This window comes from Urocampus carinirostris, chromosome 20 (assembly GCF_059441175.1).
Source record: "Urocampus carinirostris isolate Australia breed hairy pipefish chromosome 20, RoL_Ucar_1.0, whole genome shotgun sequence".
NCBI lineage: Eukaryota > Metazoa > Chordata > Actinopteri > Syngnathiformes > Syngnathidae > Urocampus > Urocampus carinirostris.
The window spans coordinates 28,920,901-28,937,010 of NC_142368.1; positions in this window are offsets into that span (position 1 = coordinate 28,920,901).

Below are 16,110 nucleotides of genomic sequence, written 5' to 3' on the forward strand. Positions count from 1 at the left end.
CTAAGATGTGCCTAATTCCACCATTATTTCTTCATCAATCTTCCCGGTCAACCGACGCCTGAGACTCAACTCACCCGAACGGCGACATCTTGTGACGATCTCTACAAAGACTTCAGCTAAGTTAAACAATTCAGCAAAGCTAAAATTTGGTCTTTTAAATATTAGATCGTTTGCTCCTAAAGCTTTACTTGTTGATAATATTATTCGTGATTACAAACTTAACTTGATTGGTCTATGTGAAACTTGGTTGAGACCGGATGAGTTTTTACCGTTAAATGAGGCTTCTCCTCAAGACTACGTGAGCAGACATGTAGCACGCTCTTTGAAAAAGGGTGGCGGTGTTGCGCTAATTTCCGAAAGGCTCTTGTTATGCGGTCCTCCCTATTGTCAATTTATGTAGTAACTATTTATCCCGCACCAGGAAAATACAGTAAGACCTCGGTTATCGCGGTTAATGGGGACCAATAAGTGAAAATCGCGAAGTATCGGCGCACCTTCAAAAAAAAAAAAAAAAAAAAAAAACTTTTTTTTTATTATTATTATTTTTTAATTATTATTTTTTAGACCTGGTTAATGGGGACTCAAACCACCCGCAAAAACTGAAAATCTGCGCAGTAGCGGCGCACCTTAAAAAAAAAAAGAATAATAATAATCATCTCATCTCATTATCTGCACCACTTATCCTACTTTATTCGTGAGCGAGCCCCTAACCCGCGGCGCGGGTACTTTCGGGCGCGCTACGCACAACACCGCGACAAGCAGAGCAGGTTGGAGGTCGGCCTGTCGGAAGCGCAGAATCGGAAGTGCAGAATCCTCCCCCCCTCACGCGGGGGGGAGGATTTATACGGGAGTCGGATTTGGGCACAACACCGGCGCGCGGTTTTGGTGGGGCTTACGCTTCACCGCCCCCTAACCACACAGGTCCCCCCTACCCCTTTCTCCCGCGGCCCCGTCCGTCGGCCGGAGCCATCAAGGGCCGTGTAACGCCATGTAGAGCCATCGCGGCCCGAGCGGGAGACGTGACGTTGGTGACTTTTTCATCCGCGTTAACAAACGCATTTTGTAGAATACGATCGCGCTTTATTGTTTAAATAAACGCGTTATATAGACTACGATTGCCCAATTATTTTAATTAGCTTGCTTTATGGTTTCAATAAGCGTATTATATAGAATACGATCGCTTTTGTCGGTAGCACAGCAGAATGCACGTTCACGCGAGGGGGGGAGGATTCTGTACGGGAGTCGGATTTGGGTACAACACCGGGAAACGAGAAAGGCGCGCCCTGCTAGGGTCGTCGGCCGAGGGGGATTCCCGCAAAAAGTGAAAATCTGCAAAGTAGCGACGCCCTTTCAAAAAAAAAAAAAAAAATGTTTTTTTTTTACCATTACAGACTGCGAAGCTTTGAATCCGTGAACATCGAACCGCAAAGTAGCGAGGTCCCACTGTACTGCGTCCTTTCCTTTAAACAAAGGCTCTATCGACTCACTCATAAATGAGTTTAATGCTACCCTGGCTAGTGTCCTGGATTCAGTAGCGCCCATACGGCTTAAATCACGACCTAAAAGACGTACACCTTGGTTTACTGATGAAACTAGATCCGTTAAACAAGAATGCAGGAAATCTGAAAGAAAATGGCGCGCTACCAAGCTTGAGGTTTTCCGGCAAACCTGGTGTGACAGCTTGTTAAAGTATAAATCAGCCCTTGCCTCTGCAAAGTCAGCCTACCTTTCAAAGGTGATTGCGTCACAAAAGAATAACCCCAAAATATTTTTCGACACTGTAGCATCGCTTACAAGGCAACAGATTATCCCAGATAGTTCTACGCATTTAGCCCGTGAATTTATGGTCTTCTTTACTAAGACGATTGAGGGCAATTCCATACATGCTGAAATCCATACATGCACGTCATGGTGGCTGTCCAGGGAATTTGTCCAGATTTAGTGATCTGTCACTCGATAATCTTAAACAGGTGGTGAATACAGCAAAACCGACAACTTGCCTGTTCGACCCGCTACCGGGTTCGCTTATTAAAGGTCTTTTTGGTCTAAATATTATAAACATATCACTCTCCTCAGGTGTCATTCCAGCGGCTTTTAAGTCCGCTGTTATTAAACCTACACTGAAACGACCCAATCTTGATCCAGAAAGCTTATGTAATTATAGACCTGTGTCAAACCTACCGTTTCTTCCTAAAATACTTGAAAAAGTAGTGGCAGAGCAGCTGAATGATTTTGTATCCGAAAACAATCTTTTTTGAATCAATGCAATCAGCATTCAGGGCTAACCACACTACTGAGACAGTTCTGATTAAGATAACCAATGATCTTTTACTGGCTATGGACTCTGGCGCTTCATCGCTTTTGCTGCTGCTGGATCTGTGTTAAATATGGTGAAATGACATCTGAGCCCTTTATCGTTACCTGCGGTGTTCCGCAGGGTTCAGTGCTTGGCCCCCTTCTTTTCAGCATTTACATGCTTCCATTAGGTGATATTATTCGCAAGTACAATATCAGCTTCCACTGCTACGCAGACGACACTCAACTATATCTTCCGTTGGAGGAATCTCCCACACTAAACTGTGGAAATTTGGAGGCCTGCCTCATTGAGATAAAAGAGTGGCTGTCACTCAATTTCTTGCGTCTTAACTCTGAAAAGACCGAAATGTTAGTCATTGGTCCATAAATGCCGTGACTTATTCTTAAAAACTGCTGTGAACATTGACAAATGTCACATCACACAGAGTGACTCAGTTAAAAATTTAGGTGTCATATTTGACCCTGATCTATCCTTTGAAATGCATGTAAAGAAAATTACTAGAACCGCTTTCTTCCATCTTCGTAACATTGCTAAAATCCATTCAATACTGTCTCAGTCGGATGCGGGAATTATAATTCATGCATTTGTTACCTCCCGTCTCGATTACTGTAATGCACTACTCTCTGGTCTCCCGAAGTCTAAAATCAAGTCTCTTCAGCTGGTACTAAATGCCGCAGCGAGGCTTTTAACTAGGACAAAAAAGTACGATCACATAACACCGATTTTGGCTAACCTGCATTGGCTTCCAGTTAGCCTTAGATGTAATTTCAAGGTTCTCTTAGTATTATACAAAATCATACATGGACTTGCTCCCTCATATCTTTCAGATCTGATCTGTCCCTATGCCCCGGTCCGAAGCCTACGATCTGAGAGTGCCGGTCTTCTTGTGATCCCAAGAGCAAAGAAGTGTTCTGCTGGTTCGAGAGCGTTCTCCATCCGGGCACCGGTGCTGTGGAATGCTCTTCCCCCTGAGATCCGATCTGCAACTTCAGTGGAAATGTTTAAATCTAAACTTAAAACTCACTTCTACTCCATAGCATATGAATAACCTACTCTTCTCGTCGGCTGAAAAATAGTCTGTGTAATATAGTGTAATAATCTGTGAAGCCCTTTGAGACTCTTCGTGATTTAGGGCTATACAAATAAAAATGACTTGACTTGACTTGACTTGACCTTAATGCTGCTTTTGACACAGTGGATCATAATATCTTACTAGAACGGTTGGAAAAATGAATTGGTTTCTCGGGAACCGTCCTCTCATGGTTCAGATCCTACCTCTTAGATAGGACGCACTGTGTTAAATATGGCGAAATGACATCTGAGCCCTTTAGTGTTATCTGGGGTGCTCCGCAGGGTTCAGTACTTGGCCCCCTTCTTTACAGCATTTACATGCTTCCATTAGGTGATATTATTTGCAAGTATAATATCAGTTTCCACTGCTACGCAGATGACACTCAACTATATCTTCCGTTGGAGGAATCTGCCACACTAAATTGTGGAAATTTGGAGGCTTGCCGCACTGAGATAAAAGAGTGGATGTCACTCAATTTCTTGCGTCTTAACTCTGAAAAGACCGAAATGTTAGTTATTGGTCCATCTAAATGCCGTGACTTATTCTCAAAAACGGCTCTGAACATTGACAAATGTAATTTCACCCAGAGTGACTCAGTCAAAAATTTAGGTGTCATATATGACCCCGATCTTTCCTTTCCAACACACGTTAAGAATATTACTAAAACAGCTTTTTTCCATCTTCGCAACATTGCAAAAATCCGCCCGATGCTGTCTCAGTCGGATGCGGAGATTATAATTCATGCGTTTGTTACCTCCCATCTCGATTACTGTAATGCACTACTCTCCGGTCTCCCGAAGTCCAGAATCAAGAGTCTTCAGATGGTATAAAATGCTGCAGCGAGGCTTTTAACTAGGACAAGAAATTCCGATCACATTACGCCGATTTTAGCCAACCTAGCCTAAAATGTGATTTCAAGGTTTTCTTGGTATTACACAAAATTGTACATGGACTTGCTCCCTCATATCTTTCAGATTTGATTTCCCCCGATGTTCCAGTCCGAAGCCTTCGTTCTGAAAGCGCTGGTCTACTGGTGATCCCAAGAGCCAAGAAGTGTTCCGCAGGTTCGAGAGCAATTTTCATCCGGGCACCGGTGCTGTGGAATGCTCTTCCCCCGAGATCCGATCTGCAACCTCAGTGGAAATGTTTAAATCTAAGCTTAAAACACACTTCTACTCTATAGCATATGAATAACCTATATTTTTTGTTTACAATATCTCAGTACTATTTGTAATTGCAACATCCATTGCAGCCTGGTGATCCTGAAAGGGGGATTACCACATGTGCGGTCCCTTCTCAAGGTTTCTTCATTTTCCTCATTTTGAGGTTTTTGAGTTTTTCCTTGCCCTCATGTTGGTTTCAGATCAGGGGATGATGTAATAATAGTCCGAAATAATAGTCTGTGCAATAACCTGTGCAGCCCTTTGAGACTCTTTGTGATTAAGGGCTATACAAATAAAAATAACTTGACTTGACTTAACTCACTTCTACTCTATAGCATACAAGTAACCTAAACTTCTTATATGTAATACTTGTGAAGCCCTTAGAGACTAATTGTGATTAAGGGCTATACAAATAAAAATGACTTGACTTGACTTGACATCTGCATTAGTCCACTGTCTAAATCATCCCCTAGCCAAATAAAACACTTGATTTACTCTTGTTATGATTCACTCGTTCTTTTTTTCTTCTTTCACATCATAACCGATGCATTATCATTTTAGACCAATCTTTAAGTATCATTTTTGCAAACATTTTCTTCTTCGCTTGTTTATCTTTTATTTCCTTGTAAATCTTGATATCCTGTTTACTCTGAAGTATTGTGTCTAATCTTGTTGCATGCAATGTTTTCATTAAAAATGTCAATGTAGACGTCTATTCAGATCTCAGGATCTCCTGTTTACCATATCAGTATTCTAAATTTCTCGTTGCTAGGTTTTAATTGCACAATTTTACCAATGTAAATGCTTAGTGCTTTTGTCAACCGAAATAAAATCAAAGGTATTTTCCAGTTCCTATTTTTCTTCAAAATCACCCTGATGCTTCTGCATCTGGCAACAAAAGTTTCCTGGAGAGCATATTCAAAATACAATTTTCCAGCAAAAATGAACTTAATCGCTTCATTTAGTAGAAGCTTGATTCTTATAAACATTTCACCTTCTTATTTTGTCTCCTAAAATAAAATTTAAATTATTCCAAACAGTCCATATTGACTTTATATCAACTTCCTCTATGTGTTTATCAGTGGGTGAGGTTACCATCAAAATGTATCAATCTTCCTCAGATATGTAAACATTTTGTCATTAATCAAGACTCTAATGTGATATCAAGCAGACATGTGTTCTTGAATTGTTCTTTGTGTTCCCGTCTCATTGACGGCCTTGACGTGTGGCCCGCAGTCCATGGCCAAAATGTGTCCATATTATTGATGCACTGACCTACATTGTCTTTGTTTTTCCATTGCAAATGGCTGTAATCAGTGCTGGGTGCTCCCTGCTCAGTGCCTGGAGACAGCTGGGATGTGCTCCAGCACCCCCACGACCTTGCTGTTGATAAGTGGCACAGACAATGGATGAGTGGATGTATTGTTAATTTTTCCAGCTGTGTCCCCCATCACAGCAAACAATATTTTGTTCATTCAGTTCAATCAGTTCTTCTAGAGAGTCCATTGACTTTCAAAACATGTCTTTTCTTTTTACTGGAAATTGGAATCCTGTTAAATCAATCATGCTTACATACTGGCATGTCTCATTAAATAAACTGGACTATTCAATAGCTTATTTTTTTGCTCTAGGTTAAATGACCATGTAGACATTATATTAGCAATTATATTCCTAAATTTTCCATGATCTTTCTCAAGATCGATTAATCTGCTATTTTGAATTCATATGATCCCTCTCAGGATCAATTAATCTTCTCCTCATTGTCTTTTGAAAATGCTCTCTACATAGATTAATAATTGTTTTCTTAATTTAACCAAACTATAAATCAACATTTAACGTAGTTGTTAATCGTTTGTCAATCGTAACATGCTCAAACTCAAATTTTAAACTATCACACTACCTAAGCATCAAAAATCTCAAAAAATGCCAAATTGAACTCAAAGTGAAAGTCTTTACTGTAATTTCCCCTCACTCTAATCAACTATATTTTCTCATGGATTCAATGTAGAATGACACCTACTTGTCACTAACAAGTTGCCTCATTGACTCGCATTTCATTATCAACACTCTTGTGTGTTTTTTCTCCCTTTTTTAACAAAGAAAGCAGATGTCATGCAGTGACTGAAACAGAACAGACATGTTATTAAAAACTTTCAATCTCGCTTTTCTTTTCCTCTGTTAATAAGTCGTTATTTTCATTATTTTCAAACTCATTTGAAAGTTTTGGGTTATTTGAAATTATTCTGATCACTTACTCTTTTGTGTGCAATATTCTTTTTGTTTTCCACATCTTAACACCCATTTAATATCATTCTTCTTCTCATTTACTCGCCTCTTTCACGGTTACCTGTTTGGATCCCTTCTCCTCCTTCTTCTGAGTCTGACTGCCTGTGGTTCTGTTAATAACATTTTCAAACTTGATATCACCTTAATGTCACCTACTAAATCCTGCTTTTTCACTTGCCGGTTCTTTATTCTACCTTCTTTATATTTGTTTCCTCTTATGCTCTCTTTTTCAAGTCAAGTCAAGTCAAATTTATTTATATAGCCCTTAATCACAAAAATGTCTCAAAGGACTGCACAGGATTACAGTTACAAAATTACACAATTACCTGATCTTAAACCAGCATGCGGGCAAGGAAAACTCAAAAACCTCAGTGTGAGGAGAAAAGAGAAACCTTGAGAAAGGACCTCACATGTGGTAATCCCCCTTCCAGGATTGACCAGGGTGAATTACACTTAGCATTACTGTACACATAATAGTAAACATAAGGTAAGATGTTGAAAATGTCCGGAAAGTGCATGACATCAACGACGCCCCCAGCCTGCAAACCAGTCCAGAAAGTCTATGACGGCCACGACGCTGCCTCCCGTCTCTGCCAGCTGGTAAATGCAGGGGTTGACATGCTGCAGGTCAGACGCCGGTCCGCTGACCCATCCCAAATCATCCTTCTCCTTCGTATCAGCCAGGCAGGCGTCGGAAAAAGACAGGACAAAACAGAATATGAGGTGGGCATCAATCATATGCTTTGGAATAGAAGTGTGTCTTAAGCCTCGATTTAAAAACTTCCGTTGAGGTTGCAGATCTTATCTCCAGAGGCAGGGCGTTCCATAACACCGGGGCCCGGATGGAGAACGCTCTCGAGCCCGCAGACTTCTTGGCTCTCGGAGTCACAAGTAGACCGGCATTTTCCGAGCGCAGACTCCGTGCAGGAACATAGGGGGAAATCAAATCGGAGAGATAAGAGGGTGCAAGCCCATGCAAACATTTATATGTTAATAAGAGATCCTTAAAGTCACATCTTAAGTGGACTGGGAGCCAGTGCAAGTTGGCCAATACAGGAGTAATATGCTCAAACTTTTTGGTCTTAGTCAAAAGTCTAGCTGCCGCATTCTGAACCAGCTGCAAACTTTTAATGCTAGACATCGGGAGACCAGAAAGCAATACATTACAGTAATCAAGCCGAGAAGTAATAAACGCATGAATTAAAATCTCTGCATCTGATTGGGACAGCATCGAACGAATCTTCGCAATATTACGGAGGTGGTAGAAAGCTATTCTAGTAATATTTTTCACGTGTAACTGAAACGACAGATTAGGATCAAATATAACACCTAGATTTTTGACCGAGTCACTATGGGTGATATTACATTTGTCTAGGTTCAGGGTAGTGTTTGAAAACAACTGACGACAGTGAGCTGGACCAATAATCAACATTTCAGTTTTTTCTGGGTTAAGGAGTAAAAAATTATTTGACATCCATCTTTGAATCTCAGTAAGGCAAGCCTCCAGATTTCTAAAATTTAAATGTCCAGTTTTTTCCAGTGGCACATACAGTTGAGTGTCATCTGCATAGCAATGGAAACTAATATTATACTTGCGGATAATGTCACCAAGCGGGATCATATAAATACTAAAAAGAAGGGGGCCAAGTACAGAGCCTTGAGGAACACCACAAGGGACATTAGATTGTTTAGAGGTCAGATTGCCATAGTTAACACATTGCATCCTGTCTGACAGGTAGGACCTAAACCACGAGAGTACAGTTCCTGAGATACCAATGCGTTCTAGACGAACCAATAATATGTTGTGGTCGACCGTATCAAAAGCAGCGCTGAGATCCAGCAGCAGTAACATTGATGAGGCACCAGAATCTATTGTTAAAAGGAGATCATTGGTTACTTTAGCAAGGGCTGTCTCAGTAGAATGATTTGCCCTAAATGCTGACTGGACAGTTTCAAAAAGGTTATTTTCTGACATGAAGTCATTTAGCTGCTGTGCAACGACCTTTTCAAGTACTTTCGCAAAAAATGGCAGATTTGACACTGGCCTATAATTACCTAGGCTTTCTGGGTCAACGTTAGGTCGCTTAAGCGTGGGTTTAATGACGGCAGACTTGAAGGCTACAGGAACAATACCCGAGGATAGCGATATATTAATAATATTTAAAACTGATGGTCCTAAGATCCCAAACAGATCCTTCACCAGTGAAGCTGGAAACGGATCAAGCAGGCACGCAGTTTGTTTGGCCCTACTGACCATCTGTGTTAGATTATCAAGGGACAAATCATTGAAACTGGAGAATGTTTCTGAACAACCGCTGACACAGTCCATACCTAGCACCTCCGCATCTTTGATATAGGAGGAGGAAACAGAGCGTTCTTTTAAAATTTCATTCCTGATTAGTTGAATCTTTTTATTAAAAAATTCCATAATGTCATTAGCAGAATAAGTGCAACCATGTGGGTTAAGTTGTTGTCTGGTAAGTTTCGCAACTGTGTCAAACAAAAATTTCGGATTATTCTTATGTTCAACAATAATCTTAGAGAAATACGAAGCTTTAGCTGAGGAAAGAGCTACTTTATATTTCAGCAAACTGTCACACCAGGCCAGTCGAAAAACCTCCAGCTTAGTAGTGCGCCATTTTCTTTCAATTTTTCTGCAACTTTGTTTGAGTAACCTAGTTTCTTCAGTAAACCAAGGTGTATTCTTCTTGGGTCGGAATTTATACTTTAGGGGCGCCACAGAATCAAGAACATTTACCAAAGCAGTATTGAAGTTGTTTGTAAGTGAGTCAACAGACCCAGTGTACGAAGGGAAGGCTGCAGTTACCGTAGGTAATAATTCTTTTAAGGCTAACACCGTTTTAGGGCGGATATTGCGACTGCTAAAGCCTAAATTTTCCTTATCACAGTAAACATTAAACAGCACCTCACATTTAACAAAATAGTGATCAGAGATGGCATTAGGATACGGTAACACTGTAACATTTGAGGCTACTACGCCACGGGTCAGGACAAGATCTAGAGTGTTCCCATCTTTATGAGTGGGCACATCAACTATTTGATTGAAACCAAATGTATCAATCAGTGACTTAAATGCAATTGCAAGTGAATTTGATGGGGAGTTTATGTGAACATTAAAATCACCAATAATTACAACATTGTCCGCATAAGTTACTAAGTCTGTTAACAGTTCCGAAAATTCTTCCAAAAAAATTGAGTATGGTCCAGGTGGGCGATACACAACAAGTAAATAAATTGGTGTTGACATTAAGGACCTCATAACAAGTGCTTCAAACGTTTTAAAACTAGTAGGGGTATTAGAAGTAAATTTCAACCTATCTTCCGATATAAGAGCAACACCTCCACCTTTTTTGCATGGTCGTGCCAAGTGCGAACTCACAAAGTTAGGGGGAGAAGCCTCATTTAACACTACAAACTCATTTGGTTTTAACCAGGTCTCACAAAGGCCAATAAGGTTAAGATTGTGTTCATTAATAAGGTCATTGACAAGTAAAGCTTTGGAGGCTAGTGATCTAATATTAAGAAGGCCAAGCTTCAGCACTGTGGACTGAGCTGAAACCTTTCGCGAGTTTTGAACCTAAATGGCAACCTTAGCGGTAACCACCACAGGATTAGACTGCCGGTCCCGGGTCTTGTGCCTTGCATGACGGCAGATGCGGCCCGAATTCCATACCACAGGAATATTGTTGACAGGTGGAGTAGCAGGATGACTATTGGTAGAAAATAATGTTATTTCTTCTCCCTCCTCACCTAACAAGGGAGAAACAGAGGTAAGAAGCACAGAAGAAGATGCTATAGAAGAGTATAAATCAGGGTGTATGGTGCAGTCAGTAGAACGCTCTAAACTACAAAAACTATGTGAATTGCATGAATCTAGCATAGCGCTAGTTAGCTCTAGCATTACAGACTCCACACCCATGGTAACAGGTTCACTAATCACCTGTGACCTGGCCTGCACTAGTGTACTCTGTCATGGAAGGCTTAAACAGTAATCTATATTTTTAGAAAGAGTGAGAGCACCTTCCCAGTTAGGGTGAAGGCCATCTCTCCTCAGCAGGTCAGGTCAGCCCCAGAAAGCAGGCCAGTTATCCACAAACCTAAATCCCTTCTGATTGCAAAAACTTGCCAGCCACCGGTTTAGCGAGACTAGTCTGCTAAACCTCTCATCATTGCCTCTCGCAGGCAAGGGGCCAGAGACAATTACTCGATGCCGACTCATCTTTCTGGCGAGATTACAGGTCCTAGCAATATTTTTCTTTGTAATCTCAGATTGTCTCATTCTAGTATCATTAGAGCCGACGTGAATGACTATATCGGTGTAGCTAGCCCTGTCCTGGTGTCTAGGTTTGCTCGTCAGCTCCCTCAAATTAGCCTCAATGTCGGGTGCTCTGGCCCCAGAAATACACATAACCGTGGCTGGGGTGCTAAGCTTTATGTTACGGGTGATGGAGTCACCTATAACTAGAGTGCGGGAGCCAGTAGACCGGGGTGGAGTGGGACTAGCTAGGGGGCTGAACTTGTTATGCGTCTGAATTGGCGCACCGCGATTAGCATGCCGTTTAGGGCTAGTGCTAACCGGACTAGCAGGTTCGCTACAACCCACGCTAGCAGTGGTGTCCGAGGCACCTAACATTTTCCGTTTAAACTGCTCTGGCTCACGGACACGTCCCTCTAGAAGGGCTACTTGCCTACGGACACGGGAGCAACCTTTACAGCAACCCATACTCACTTGTAAGCGTTGGATGCCAAAGAGCGTCTTAGCAGCCGTGGGAGGGGACGCCCTTCAACAACGATCGGCAGCAGCTTCCGACTGTAAAACAATTGTGCGCGGCACTTACCTTGCACCAATCGTCCGAGATGCTTACCCGAAACTTTTCAGCTGTTCAAGATAAAAAGTCTCAATCCAGAATTCTGCTATAGTAGGAATCTGAAAACAATCTCGTAGACGCGACGACATGAGCAACACAAAATTCCCGCCACTCGATAACCCGGAACCTAAAAATGTCCATTCTTTCTCTAAATCCTCCTGTGCGACTAAAGCTAAACTGTCCCTGACAATGTTGCGAGTCTCTCCCTGTTTCTGTTTTTTCCTTAATGTTTACTTTCTTTTTCCCTCTCTTCCTCTCTTTTGCGCTCTTTTTTTACCTTCTTTCATCATTTTTCTCTTACTTTCTTTCCTTCTTTTATGCTTCTTGCCTCACTCTGCTCACCTTATCTCACTTACTCTTATCTTTCTGTATTTGTAACTTCCCTACCTGCTCTGCCAACAATGTAAGACAATGGTGTGGCATACAATTCTGGTTGGTTGGATGCATGAGGTAAAAGGGAGCAAACATAACATCCTGGTTTCCCTTGTGAATGGGCAGTGTGGTTAGCATACTGCCACCATGTGTTGGATGCCAGTGGATGTGAATATCCTTTGTCTTCTATCTGGTCACCCCAATGCTTAAAAATGAATGGAGTTTGATTATCATCTCGTGTTTGAACGATGTGTATTGGTAATGCTGCCACAGGGTTACCTCCAGTACTTTGAGGTTTTGCTTCAGAATTTAATATACAGTACTGGAATGGATGCATGTCTGGATACTTGCCAACCCATGTCATTAACGCCATTTGCAAACAACCTTCTGTGGATGTGTTTACTTTCATTTGCAAATTTGTAGTGTTCTTTGTGAATTCCAACACTTCCTTTTGGTAGGCCTGGGCCAAGGATGTTAACTTCCAATCAACTGTTTGTCCTGTGACGTGAAACACCGAATCCCACGCCTCCCGATACCCATTGTTAGTCCATCTGTTGGGTGGGGTGTCTGCGTACCACTTATAAGTACCGTGACGTGTCCCTGGTACATATCTGTTGCCCCCCATGGCTTCACATTCAGTGCACAGCGATCTTAAACCAGCCAAAGGGATACCCAGAGTTGCTGTCCCTTTGGCTCGTGGGATGCATGCTGTATATGCCTGGTCTTCCATTACTGGGCTGGGCCATGTTGGGCATTGACGTCGTGACGTCTCTGGGCCCCAGGTCTGTGTTTTAATATTGGGTATAGTGTCAGTATTTGTGAGGTGGACCATTTCTAGTCCAAGGACGATGGCAGCTCCATAGAACCACAGCCAGTCCATGTTTATAGGTGTGGTACAAGAGTTCAACCGACCCTAAGAGTCCAATTAACCCTATTTCAGTTCGGTGACCTTTTTTCAATGGCTCTGGTAAATCCAAGTGTCCCTTTGCGAGAGTTCAACCGACCCTAAGAGTCCAATTAATCCTATTTCAGTTTGGTGACCTTTTTGCGATGGCTCTGGTAAATCCAAGTGTCCCTTTGCGAGAGTTCAACCGACCCTAAGAGTCCAATTAATCCTATTTCAGTTAAGTGACCTTTTTGCGATGGCTCTGGTAAATCCAAGTGTCCCTTTGCGAGAGTTCAACCGACCCTAAGAGTCCAATTAACCCTATTTCAGTTCGGTGACCTTTTTGCAATGGCTCTGGTGAATCCAAGTGTCTCTTTCAGCAATCTTTATTGCAGTAGGGGTGGTGAGTAGGACTGTGAAGGGGCCGTCCCAGCGTGGGCTCGACCAGGTTTTCCTTTTCACCACTTTCACCAGAACGAAGTCACCAGGGGTCACCGTCTCCTGCAAAGAAGAACCAGATACAACCGACAGATCATTTGTTCTCACAATTTATTTTTCTCTGAACAGATTGCAGAGCCACTTAGTGAGTGGGTCTGCTTCTCCTATTGTGTCTGAGCATGGCTGGCCCTCCCAAAGTGGGAGGTGGAATGGTCTACCGTGTACTGCTTCAAATGATGTGATGCCAGTGGAGGTGGGTGTTATGTTATTACTAAGGCTAAACAATCTGGCCATGGTTTGCCTGTTTCTTCCATAGTCTTTCTTAATCTCAACTTTACTGTCACATTAGTTCTTTACACCAAACCTGCACTTTGTGGGTGATATGCACAGTGATGTTTTAATTCAATACCTCGGTGACTGGCCATGTGATCTACAACATCATTAACAAAATGTGTCCCATTGTCACTCCACAGGACCCTAGGGATTCCATGTTCTGGAATGATGTGTTTGCAGATGGCCTTTGCCACAGTGAGTGCATTTGCATGTTTGGCTGGAACAACTTCAACCCATTTGGTAAGAGAATCAACTAATACTAAACAATACTGACACTGACCACTCTTGCTTAGCTCAATGAAGTCCATGTGAACTACTTCAAACGGATAACTCCCTACAGGGCACTTCCCTCTTTCTGGTCTGACATTTCCCTGGACATTATGACGACAACACACTATACATGACCTACAAAAAGTTTTAAAATAGGTGTGTAGTCCTAGTGGTACTGTGAATGCCCTCTCGGCCATAGCCACCATCCCCCCTTTTGACACGTGGGCTTTCCCATGTGTCAATACAGCGACTGCTTGAAATAGATTTCTAGGGATAATTGGTTTGTTGTCTCTATGGTAGAGTCCATCTTGGTTTCTGGTGACGTGGAGTTTTGTCCAGGAGTGTTTTTCTTTGTCTGGGGCATGTTCTTGTATGTCTTTTAATACTTCAGTTGGTATTGAGTTAACTTGTTGATCATCAATGTCCTTCACATGGAGCAGTTTCTTTTGTGTTCCACATGCTGCTTTCTTTGCTGCTTCATCTGCTTTTGCATTTCCTTGTGAAACAATGTCTTTGGTTTTGGTGTGTGCTTTACATTTGCACACAGCAAGTCGTTTTGGCAGTAGTACAGCTGCTAACAGTTCTGTGAGGAGATCAGCGTGCTGCACTTGTTTTCCTGATGATGTTTTCATGCCTCTTCTGGCCCACATTGCTGCAAAAATGTGTAGAGTCGAGTTGGCATATTGGCTGTCAGTGTAAATTGTTACTTCTTTGTCTTCGAACAATTTACAAGCTTCTGTGAGGGCAATGATTTCTGCTGCTTGGGCCGACAGGTTGCTAGGTAGCTTTTCTGCTTTCAGGGTTTTTGTCCGTGTCACTACTGCATATCCTGTGTTGTTATTGCCTTGTTGGTCTTTGCTTGACGAACCATCAACAAATACTGTCTCTCCTTCTGTCAGTGGAGTGTCCAACAAGTCTTTCCTTGGTTTGCAATCTTCGTCCAAGGCTTCCATGCAACTGTGTTTTTCCCCATCTTCTTCTGTGGGGATAAGTGTTGCTGGATTCAAAGTGCTGCATCTTTTTATTGTCAGGTGCAGTTGCGATAATAACACCGCTGTTAAACTTAGATGTCTTGCAGGTGATAAAAACGACATCTTCGTTTGGGTTAACAGGACATCCACTGAGTGTGTTACTAGGAGAGTAGTTGGATGGTACAACACTATTTCGGCTATTTGTTGGATTGCCATTGCTGCTGCACACACTTATTGGACACAGTGAGGTAATGCTTGTGCTACTGCATCCAGTTTCTTTGAATAATATGCTACTAGTCTTACTTTTTGACCTTGTTGTTGTAGCAATACTGATGTCATGAAACCATTTTTACAATCAACTGTTTGAGTGAATGGTTTTTGCCTAGTGCTCCTGTTCCAGTGATGGCTTGTTTGATCATACAGAATTTTTTTTCTGTTTCGGGTGTCCAAGTGATGGGGTCTGACAGAGCAATGTCTTCAGTATAGATCATATCAACTAGAGGCTGAGTGACCTCTGCATAATTAATCACCCAGAGTCTGCAAAAAATTACTAACCCCAAGAATGCCATTATTTGTCTCTTTGTTATAGGTTTTGGTGCATTCAGAATTGCTGTTTTCCTTTCAGAGGTGAGTTTTCTTCGGTCTCCAGAGACTAGATGTCCAAGAAAAACAACTTCAGTTTGTGTCCATTGAAGTTTGTTCAATGATGCTTTGTTTCCTGTAGCAACTAAGTGTTTGCTAAGACTAACAGCTTCTTGGTGATTTTCTTCTTTGGTCAGACTTGCAATCAATATGTCAACTACATATATTAAAATTTGTGTGGATTCTTTGTGTTCATGTTGACTTATGCAATTGTTTATTTCTTGTGAAAAAATGGTTGGGCTTTCTGCGTAGCCCTGTGGTAACCTTGTATATGTGTATTTTTTATTATTAAATGTGAATCCAAACCAGTATCTGGCTGACTCATGCAATGGAATAGAAAAAAATGCATTACTCAAATCAATGACTGTGAAATATTGTTGTGACGCTTTGAGTCCATTTAACAGTGTATATGGGTCAGGGACAGATGGAGCTCTTTGCTTGACTGCCATGTTCACTGCTCTTAAATCATGT